Source organism: Crocodylus porosus, unplaced genomic scaffold, assembly GCF_001723895.1.
Source record: "Crocodylus porosus isolate Cpor-Errol unplaced genomic scaffold, CroPor_comp1, whole genome shotgun sequence".
Taxonomy (NCBI): domain Eukaryota; kingdom Metazoa; phylum Chordata; order Crocodylia; family Crocodylidae; genus Crocodylus; species Crocodylus porosus.
In genome coordinates this window covers 46,607,924-46,617,112 of record NW_017728907.1, presented here as the reverse complement: position 1 = coordinate 46,617,112, position 9,189 = coordinate 46,607,924, and positions in this window count along the sequence as shown.

The window sequence follows — 9,189 nt, the reverse complement described above, 5'->3', positions numbered from 1 at the left end:
TGTAGGCATCAATGCCACAGTCACCTAGTTTTTTAATGAGGATGGGGTGGGAGACGGTGTCAAGGCCTTGCTGAAGCCTAGAAAGTCGGTGCCTGGATCCTGCTGCACCCACCTGGGGAGGATCTCGGTGCAGCCCCGTGCCAGCCCGAGTCCGGGGGACCACGCTGGGGTCCTGCTGTGTGCCTTGGCCCTCGCTTCTTGATCTCCTGGCCCGTGTACCTGCAGGCACCAGGCCAGGAAATGCCTAGTGTTAAGTTGAAAGGGAAGGTGGGGAGCCTGGCTCCTATGACGTCTGCTCTCCTGGGTCCCTGTGCATGTGCGGGAGCTGCCGGGGGGGGGGGTCTGCAATCTGCTCTTGCACCTTACGGCCTCCCTGGGGCTGAGGCCATGAGGCCTTGTGGGGTCTCTGCAGAGGCTGGGGAACAGCCAGTCCTAGTGTCAACAGAGGCCTCTTGTGCTGCGGGGCTGTGCCAAGGGGACGACCGGTCCCTCCTCCCACTGAGCGGGCGGCTAGGGCTGGCGAGCTGCCACGGGAGGCTGCGTTGGAAGCCTTTCATCCAAGAGGCAGCTAGGAATGGCAGGGCTGTGCGCAGGGAGAGCACTATAGATGCACTGGGGCATGTTCAGCCGACCCCCCCCCCACCTGGCTCTGCCGCTTGCACAGCCTTTGCCTCCGTGCAACTGTGAGTGCGAGCACCCTTGTGCCTTCAACTCACCCGTTCCCGCTGGGGCTGTGCTCAGCATAAGGCTTGGGCAACAATTTTTATATATTTATTTGCAGCCCCCCCCCGCTCCCAGCATGAAGGAAGTTGTGGGCATACGATACATTTATGGTGGAGTAAATGGATTCCTCTCTGAAGTAAGAGGGGAGCAGATGCACGCCACCCTGCCTTGCACCGGGGTAAGTCTCTGCACTGTGGGGCAAAGTTACTGCTCGAGGCAAGGAGCATCAGTTATCCCAGTGTAACCATAGTGTGTCTGCTGTCATAGCCCCATACAGCCCCAGGGCAGCTGTTTCTGCTCCTTACTGGGCATGTTTACACGTGCATTTACACCAGCTTAAATTTACTGCACAGGAAGCAGGAAAAGGTAGGCTTACATGTGTAGGCATTAAAGCTCATTAGTGCTGGGTGCTTGGGACTAATTTGGGACTAAAATTTGGGACTGATTTGGGACTAAAATTAATGGCAAGTCAGTCACCACACACAGTGTTAATGCACTTAATGTGCAGTAATTTATCTACATGTGTGTTACTGCACAGTAACTAATAGGGCATGAATCTGATACCTGCATCATGCACCAGGACCTGCATTAGTTACCGCATGATGCAGGTATCAAATTTAAGCTCAAGTCAGTGTAAGTCGCCATATTTACTTCACAGTATGGGTGTGCACCTGTAGACGTGCACCCACACTGCGCGGTCATTTTGGTTACTGCGCAGTAAATGCCACATGTAGATGCTCCCAGCGCAGGATAACTTCACTGCAGAGTGGCACCCGGGGGAAGCCACTCTGCAGGGATCAGGCTGTGTTTCCACACTCACAAGTGTGGGAATTCACCAGGCCAGAGCCCCGGCTGCTTCTGTTAACCCTTGTCTCACCAGGGTCACCAGCCAGATCCTGCCTCTGGGATGGAAACTCCACGTGGAAGTGGGGCTCACCTTGCTACGGCCCTGGGAACTCTTATGTCCCCTCGGCTGCCAGCCAGTGCCTCCCTCTCCTCTTCGGGGACAAGCACACAGAAGCATAGGCAACTGGATTAGTTTCCCGGTGGCAGGGTATGGGGAAATCTCCTGGGGGGCAGAGGGAAAGCCCTATCTCATGGGACAACCTCTTTGGAGGAGAGCCTATGGGGACAGTCTTGCCCTGACCCAGAGATGACTGCTGAAGGTGAGTGGGTCTTTTTTGATTTCTAGTTGCTGTGATCCTTGGAGCTGACGGTGGAAATCAATGGAGCTGCCCCTGGGAAACCGGACCCCTTCTGCCTCGCCATCGTGCCCCCGCATTGAGCTGCCCAGAGCCAGCCTGCCTCCAGGTGACTGGGGACCTACTGCAGCCCTTCTCCCACATGGCAAGAGACTGGGGTGGAGGGGAGAGGCTCTTGGACTTGAGGCACTGAACTGCAGCCCCGGGAGCGCTTGGCGCAGCCAGGCTGGATGAATTTCCAGCCCGGCGGTCAGCACCGCCTCGGATAATGGGAAGTGACTGGCACTATCTGCTGACCAGATGCCCGGGGCGCCCGAGGGAGCGTGGAGATAGAATTAGCCTCTCCCCGCCGGAGGAGGAGGCTGGGCTGACGGTTCAGCACAGAGGTCATTTAGTGAAGCAAGGCCGGGGGGGATTAGCAGACGCTGCACAGCCCGGTGCTGATGTCAGGGAAATATGGGCGGCCTTGGCACGGCCAGAGTGTCCTAACAGGGTCCCTGGCATAAAACCACAGGAGCTTTGGGGCTTCCCCCAGTGAATGATGCTGGCGGGTAAAGTGGTGGGCTGTGTAGTAGCTCTAAGGAGGCATTTCTGGCCTTGGTGGGTCGTGCTTTTACCGGTAAAGCTGCTTCTACCCTGCACCGTCACTTATTTATCCATATTCTGTCCACTGTGGCCCAGGACAAACCAGCTACCTCTCCAAGCCGTGATGCCGGCTTGCTTGGGCTCCTCCCTTCATCAGCCAGCAATTAAAAACCTCAGCCCAGCACAAACAATTTGCTTTTGTTGTTTTCCTCTGAAGGTTGAAAGAGGCTCAGTGCAAGCAAACAAAGCGGGCCCAGTGCCGCAGCACCCCGGGACCCGGCGTGAGGCCGGACACGAATGGACTCTCATCACGGCTCGGGTGCCCGGGCTCTGATTCGAGACTCGATCCAAGCCAGGCCAAGGCATTAGAAGGAGTTTGAAGGAGATTCACTGGGGTTTTGTTCCCACCCCCTTCCTTTCCTTTCCTTTCCCTTTTTTTTTGTAAGGGGAATTTAGTGGAGAACAAAGGAGCTGAATTAATCCGCAGAGCCCTGCACTTTGATTAGCAGATGGCTGAAAGCTGAGCAGCCTCCAGTCTGCATTAGCAGAGGGAGCTTGCCTGGAGCCTTCCTGCCTCGTGCAGTGGGCCCCCGAACACATCTGGAGGGAAACGGGAGCGCCCAGATGTGCAGCAGGGCACGGGCTGATGTCCAGGCCGATGCTTTCAGAAGCCAGAGGCAAAGCTGTGCCTGAAAGGAGACCACCTTCAGGGTCACGGCCCTGATGCTTTGCCTTCAGTTGCCACCTCCGTCTTGGGGCATGTGAGACACAAAGCAATTAGGGCATACAGATGGGAGGAAGTGCCTTGCAGGCCTTGGGCTGGGAGCGCTCCTGAAACAAGAGGCAAGCGGGTTTTCTCGTGATTGCCAATGCAATCTGTGCCGTGGTGAATGATGCCCGTTTGGAAGTGAGCGAGCCGCTCTGCTCTCCTGTTTAGGGCAGGCGATGGGGTCAGGACTCCTGCGTCCTATGCCTTGATCTCAGGCCCCTCCAGCCAGTGTTCGCACATGGCCTCTAGTTTCTGGGCCAGAAGCGCTGCCCACCCTCGGTCCTGGCCGATATCGCCCCAAGCTGCAGGCAGCCACCCCACGCCAGAGCTCTGCTCCCTGGATGCATGACTTCAGTCTGGCCTGTTCAGAGGCAGCTCTTCAAAACGTTGTCTTTGCTTGCTCCGTGGTTCGTAGAGGAGCCAGAAAGGAGCAGCGTGGTTGTCCACGCTGCCATCTTTCCTGTGTCAGTACCACGTCACCTGGTGCAGCCTGCATAGATTTCATAGCCGTTAGGGTCGGAAGGGACCTCAGCACATCATCGGGTCCGACCCCCACCACGGCAGGAAAGAGCACTGCGGTCAAACAACCCCGGCCAGGTGTCTGTCCAGCCTCCTCTTAAAGACCCCCAAGGTAGGGGAGAGCACCACCTCCCTTGGGAGCCCGTTCCAGATTTTGGCAACCCTCACCATAAAGACATTTTTCCAATGTCTAATCTACATCTGCTTCTTATATGGAGGTGCTTGATCTTTTATTGTTTATTAAACTTTTCCAGTCTGTTCTCACCTCACAAACTTGAACAAATTCTAAGGGCCAACATATCAAACAGGTCCAAGTTATTGAGCCCATGCTTGGATCTAGATGTATTCAGTGCTGTATTTTTGGCACACCGTAAAGGAACAAAAGACGCTCGAGAAAATCAAAGCGAAGTCATGAAAAGGCAAAGCAGAAGAAAAGAGAGAGGAGAAAGGACAGGGAAGGAAGGCTGGGGCGAGTACATCTCCCTCCTTTCATTGAGGCTTTCTGTAGGTTTTTCGAACAGCCCTAGAAAGCTGTTTCAACAGGACTGTAGTTTTTTGAGGGGTTGTCATTGCTCTCATGTGAACTCCTCCTTCTTAGCCAGGCCCAAGCATAGAAACATAGGCAGTGAGGGCTGGAGGGAGCTCAGGAGGTCACATCCAGTCCAACCCCTGCTCCAAACAAGACCAGCCCCAGCTACATCACCCCAGCCAAGGCTTGGTCTACCCGGGCCTTCAAAACCTCCAAGGATGGAGATCCCCCTACCTCTGTAGTGGTCCATGTGATACCAGCCTTCATGTCTTGCTTTTCCTGTGGGAATCAGCAACCTATAAGCCTGCATGCTGGATCTGGCCCAGAGCTGTTGGGTCCAGCCCATGAAACTGGGGGCTTTGATGGCATTTTGACAGCGGGGAGCTTCATCTGGGCTGGTAGGAAGAAGCAGCAGTGGTGCGGCCCTAGCGCCAACCTGCCTTGGACACAATCTGGGTCATTCCAGCCCATTGCTTGACCACTGCCCTATAGCAACTTTTAATACCTCCTAGCCAGTGGAGCTCCATGCTGCTACTCCCTTTATCATGGGGATTGCCTTGGTCCCCGGGAATATGAACCAGCCTGCAGGTGTCTGCTTTTAAGAGGCAGCATAGTCTGTTGGCTTGTGTTAATTTTGGCAGTAAGCCCAACCCAGCACCTTGAAATTTCAGTGCTTGAGCAAAGCGTAGGATTCCTAGTTCGTAGTTGGTCAGGTCGGAAGGGACCTGAGGAGATCATCGAGTCCGACCCCCTGCCATGGCAGGAAAAAGTACGGGGGTCAAACGACCCCGGCAAGGTGATTGTCTAGGTGTGAGAGTGGTTCATTTCCCCCCTGCACCTTCAGCATTGGCACAGCTTTGATTGTCCAAAAGAATAGCCCTTCTGGGTGCTTTTTTGTTGGCTGAGATGTCATTGGAGTTTCAAGTTCACGTTCTCAGTCTTTCATGCTGCTCTGTTCTCATGGAGGGGTAAGCCATGTATTGCAGGTTGCATTTCTTCATGGATTTCATAGGGAAGTGGGGCTGGAAGGGACCTCCGTGGGTCACATCCAGTCCAACCCCTGCCTGAGACAGGATCAGCCCTGTCCAAACCATCCTAGACAAATCCATAATGTAACCTCTGAGCAAAATTGCTGCCAACCCTGACAGGAGACATCACACCCAAACCTGCCACAGGGAAAGCAGGGGGTTGGCAGCGGCCACCATCCTCTGCTGTAAAAGGTTGTTAATAATAGATCCCAGGCAGAGGCTGTGCCTCCACCACAGAGGAAGGCAACCCGCACCCGCCAGTCTGTACCAGTCTGACTAGGGGGTAAAAGTCCTTCCTGACCCCAAATACGGTATCAGTTTTACCCTGAGCAGGGGAACAAGGCCCTCTAGCCAGGAACCTCTGGGGTTGCATCCCAGCAGAAGCATTGGCCGAGGCCAGTCCCATCCCCAGCCTGGGCTGTGGCTAGCACCCAGCACTCCTGAGCAAGGCTTAAAAACACCCTGATGCATGTAGCAGAAAGAGGGGAAGGGGAGGTTAGATGAACATCTTGCTGCGGTCATTTGACCCCAGTACTCTTTCCTGCCATGGCAGGGGGTCGGACTCGATGATCTGCTCAGGTCCCTTCTGACCCTACAAGCTATGAAACTATGAAACTAAAACCAGAAGCCTGGAGATCCCCATAGTAGAACAAAGGCAGAGCTATGCCTAAATCCTCCCCAACCAGTGGCTATCCAGCCTCTTGAACACCTCCAATGATGCCTGATCCCAGCTGTATCCTCTCTCTGGGTCAGGAGCAACCTGCCCAATGGATGCATGTGCTGGCATGGGGAGTAGTAACGCCCTACAAGATCCAAGGACTCCTGGAGCTCGCATGCTGAACTCCGGGGTACGGAGATGCACGGACTTGAACATGCTGCTATTTTCAGTACAACCTACTGAGAGCTGCAAGTTGGTGAGAAGTAACCAGTGGGGTCTGGCACTCATTTATGAGTTGGGTTGGGATATAGAGAGGATGCTGTTTCTTCCCCATTAGCATCTCCTCTCCCAGCTTCTAGCATGCCATTCCTCCAGGTTGAGGCATCTGCATGAGAAGAAGGGTGGAGAGTACCAGACAATGAGGCATAGGTGGGGAATAACAGCTATAATAGAGCACAGGCTCATCAGATGACAACTGATGGCCTTATAGGACCAGATCCCCTGAGAAGGCCTCATTCTGATCCTTGCTAGCCAGAGGAAAGGAGCTCAGCACAGCCAGAACTGGTGGACATCAAACTGTGATGCAGGACAGCAGCTAAGTAATCTGAGTTTTGTGCTTTTTTCTGTTGTAACACTGGAAGAGTGGATTGCGGCTATTGGGGAAAGAAGGAGACCACGAAGGGGCCTGTAGCTCCAGAAGGACTGAGAGGAAAAAGACCTGAGCCCGAGGACATGAGAGTGTGTAAGGATGAGAAGACTGGCACCTGACGATGAGCAGTGTGGAGTGGACACCAAAGGCCTGACTCCGATTCTCTCTCTGAAGGCAGCCTCCAAATGTTATATTTCCATATAAACTAAGATCAAGGCATGGCAGGTACGAAAGTGGGAACAGATGCACTTGGCTATGGCAACTGTGGCCAACCCTAGAGACCTAGAGCCTTTACAGCACCCAGAGACCAATACAGCTGTGGGTGGCCAGAGGTGGGACCTGCCCTTCTTCAGACGTGTCCATGCAGGTGTTTTGTTTGTGACAGCGTCGATGTCCACTGCTTTATGGCACAAGCATGGCATTATTGCCACAGATTTGGGCATCAAACCCCGCTGGTTTAGCACACCATACAATCCTAGAGAAGTGGGGCTGGAAGGGGCCTCTGAAGGTCACATCTAGTCCAACCCCTGGCTCAGGCAGGATCAGCCCCGTCTAAGCCATCCCATGCAAGTCCTTGCTTAACCTATTTCTTAAATGGCACAATCAACCCTCTCGGGCAATTGCAAGGCGTGTTGCCCCAAAACAGCCAAACTTCCCACGGGTAAAGCAGGGGGATGCTAGCTGTCAGTGTCCTGCCACTGCAAGGTTTATTTGGACGCTGAGTTTTTAGTTGTTGCCGTGTTGGTCTAAGGACATAGGCAGGCCAGGTTCTTTGGTCAGATGTGATATCTTTTATTAGGCTCAGTTGGTGTAGTAAAAGATATCACATCTAACCAAAGAGCCTTGCAGGTTTATTAAGATGCACTTGAGAAATTTAAGGAAGAGAGCCATACGCCCTATTACAGAGGAAGGAAAACCTGCCCAGCCCATACCAATATGACTAGGGGATAAAATTCCTTCCTGACCCCAAATATAGCCATCAGTCTCTATAGTGGAGGGGAAGACCCTGCAGCCGGGACCCTGCGGGGTTGGTCCCAGCAGGAGCATTGGCACAGCCCAGTGCTTCAATACTTGGAATCTCTTAAAGTTGCAGAGGATGTTCCCTGGTTCCCAATAAATTCCTTTTTTTAAAAATGGATCTTTTTTTTTTTTCCTGCAATGAATGGGCCGAATCCTGAGCTCACGTATTAATCTGGGTGGCTTATTTCCCCCCATAGGCCGAGGGTGCTGGTTTCCCCTTTCTCCAGGCCATTAGTGATTTGTGCAATAATTGGATTGAAGTTGATTTTAACTATTTGCTTTAAGCCTCTGGGGATTAGAATTTCTAGATATTTTAATGCTGTTGGCTGCCACGGAAAAAATCCCACTAAGCAGGGCCTGATAGGCGTGTTTGGGTCTTCTGAATGCTTTGGACTCATTTCAGTTAATCATCCATCTGGACAAGCACCCACAACTTCATCTGGGTGCTAACAGTTTGTGGGGCAGAGCGTAGGACCAGCACATTATCCATGCACAACAGTTCTTCTATACGGCCAAGCCCTGTACCCACTGCACTAAAACAGCAAAGCCTTGGCTTGTGAGCTGGTAATTCCTGTGCTGGTTTGATGAGCATCAGGGAAAGCAGCCAAGAAATACCCACTCTTGATCTGGAGTCTGCAGGTGAAGGATGGGTATTATGTACCCCTGCAGCATAATGAGGCGCAACCCCTTACTGGTGACTGTCTAGTTTTCAGAGGTCGGCACATGCTCTGCCTTGGTCTCCTACATTAACCAGCCCTCTACTCTCCGCGGTTTTCTTCCCCCCATGGCCCCAACAGATCTTTTCGCCTTCTCCTAAATCAACTAAATAGGCTGAGCTGGTTTAATCTCTCACCTCGAAAGGCCTTCTAGTCTGCCTATCTGAGATGACAGGATTCACCCTCCCAGAGGGATGTTTGTAGCTTAATTAGCGCTTGCAAAATGCAGAGAGAGATGCTTGGGTGAAAAGGTCAAAGCAAGGGGAGAATCATCACGATGAGCACCAGAACAGGCTTGTGTTGCAAGGATCCCCATTTCCCTCCCAGTTCGTATTTTAGTTTATTTTGGCGAGTGACGCATTTACGCAGGGTCAAGTCAGTCCCGAGGCCGCTGCGACTGTTGGGGCACTTTAGATGTTGTATCAACCCTCCTCCACTCCTGCCCTGTGCTCGGCTAGCTTCGTGCACTCTGCCAGTTGAAGTCCCATCCAGTCCTTGATATTGGTTCCCAGCTCTTCTTGGGTCCATCCCTTTCTTTTTTTCCTCCCCTGCGCCCTGCATGATAGTGCTGGCAAGGGTGCCCGCCATTCTCGTGACGTGTCTGAACCATTGCAGCTTCCTTCGCTGCACAACTTCCAACACTGGTTCCAGTGTCCTGACTGATTTGCTGCTTGACAGACTCCTTGGTCCAGTGCTCAGTGTACAAGATGCACAGTCGTCTCCTAAAGGGGCACATTTCAAATGCCTCAATTCTGTTCTCTCTCTTCTTATTAAGTGTCTGAGTCTCACAG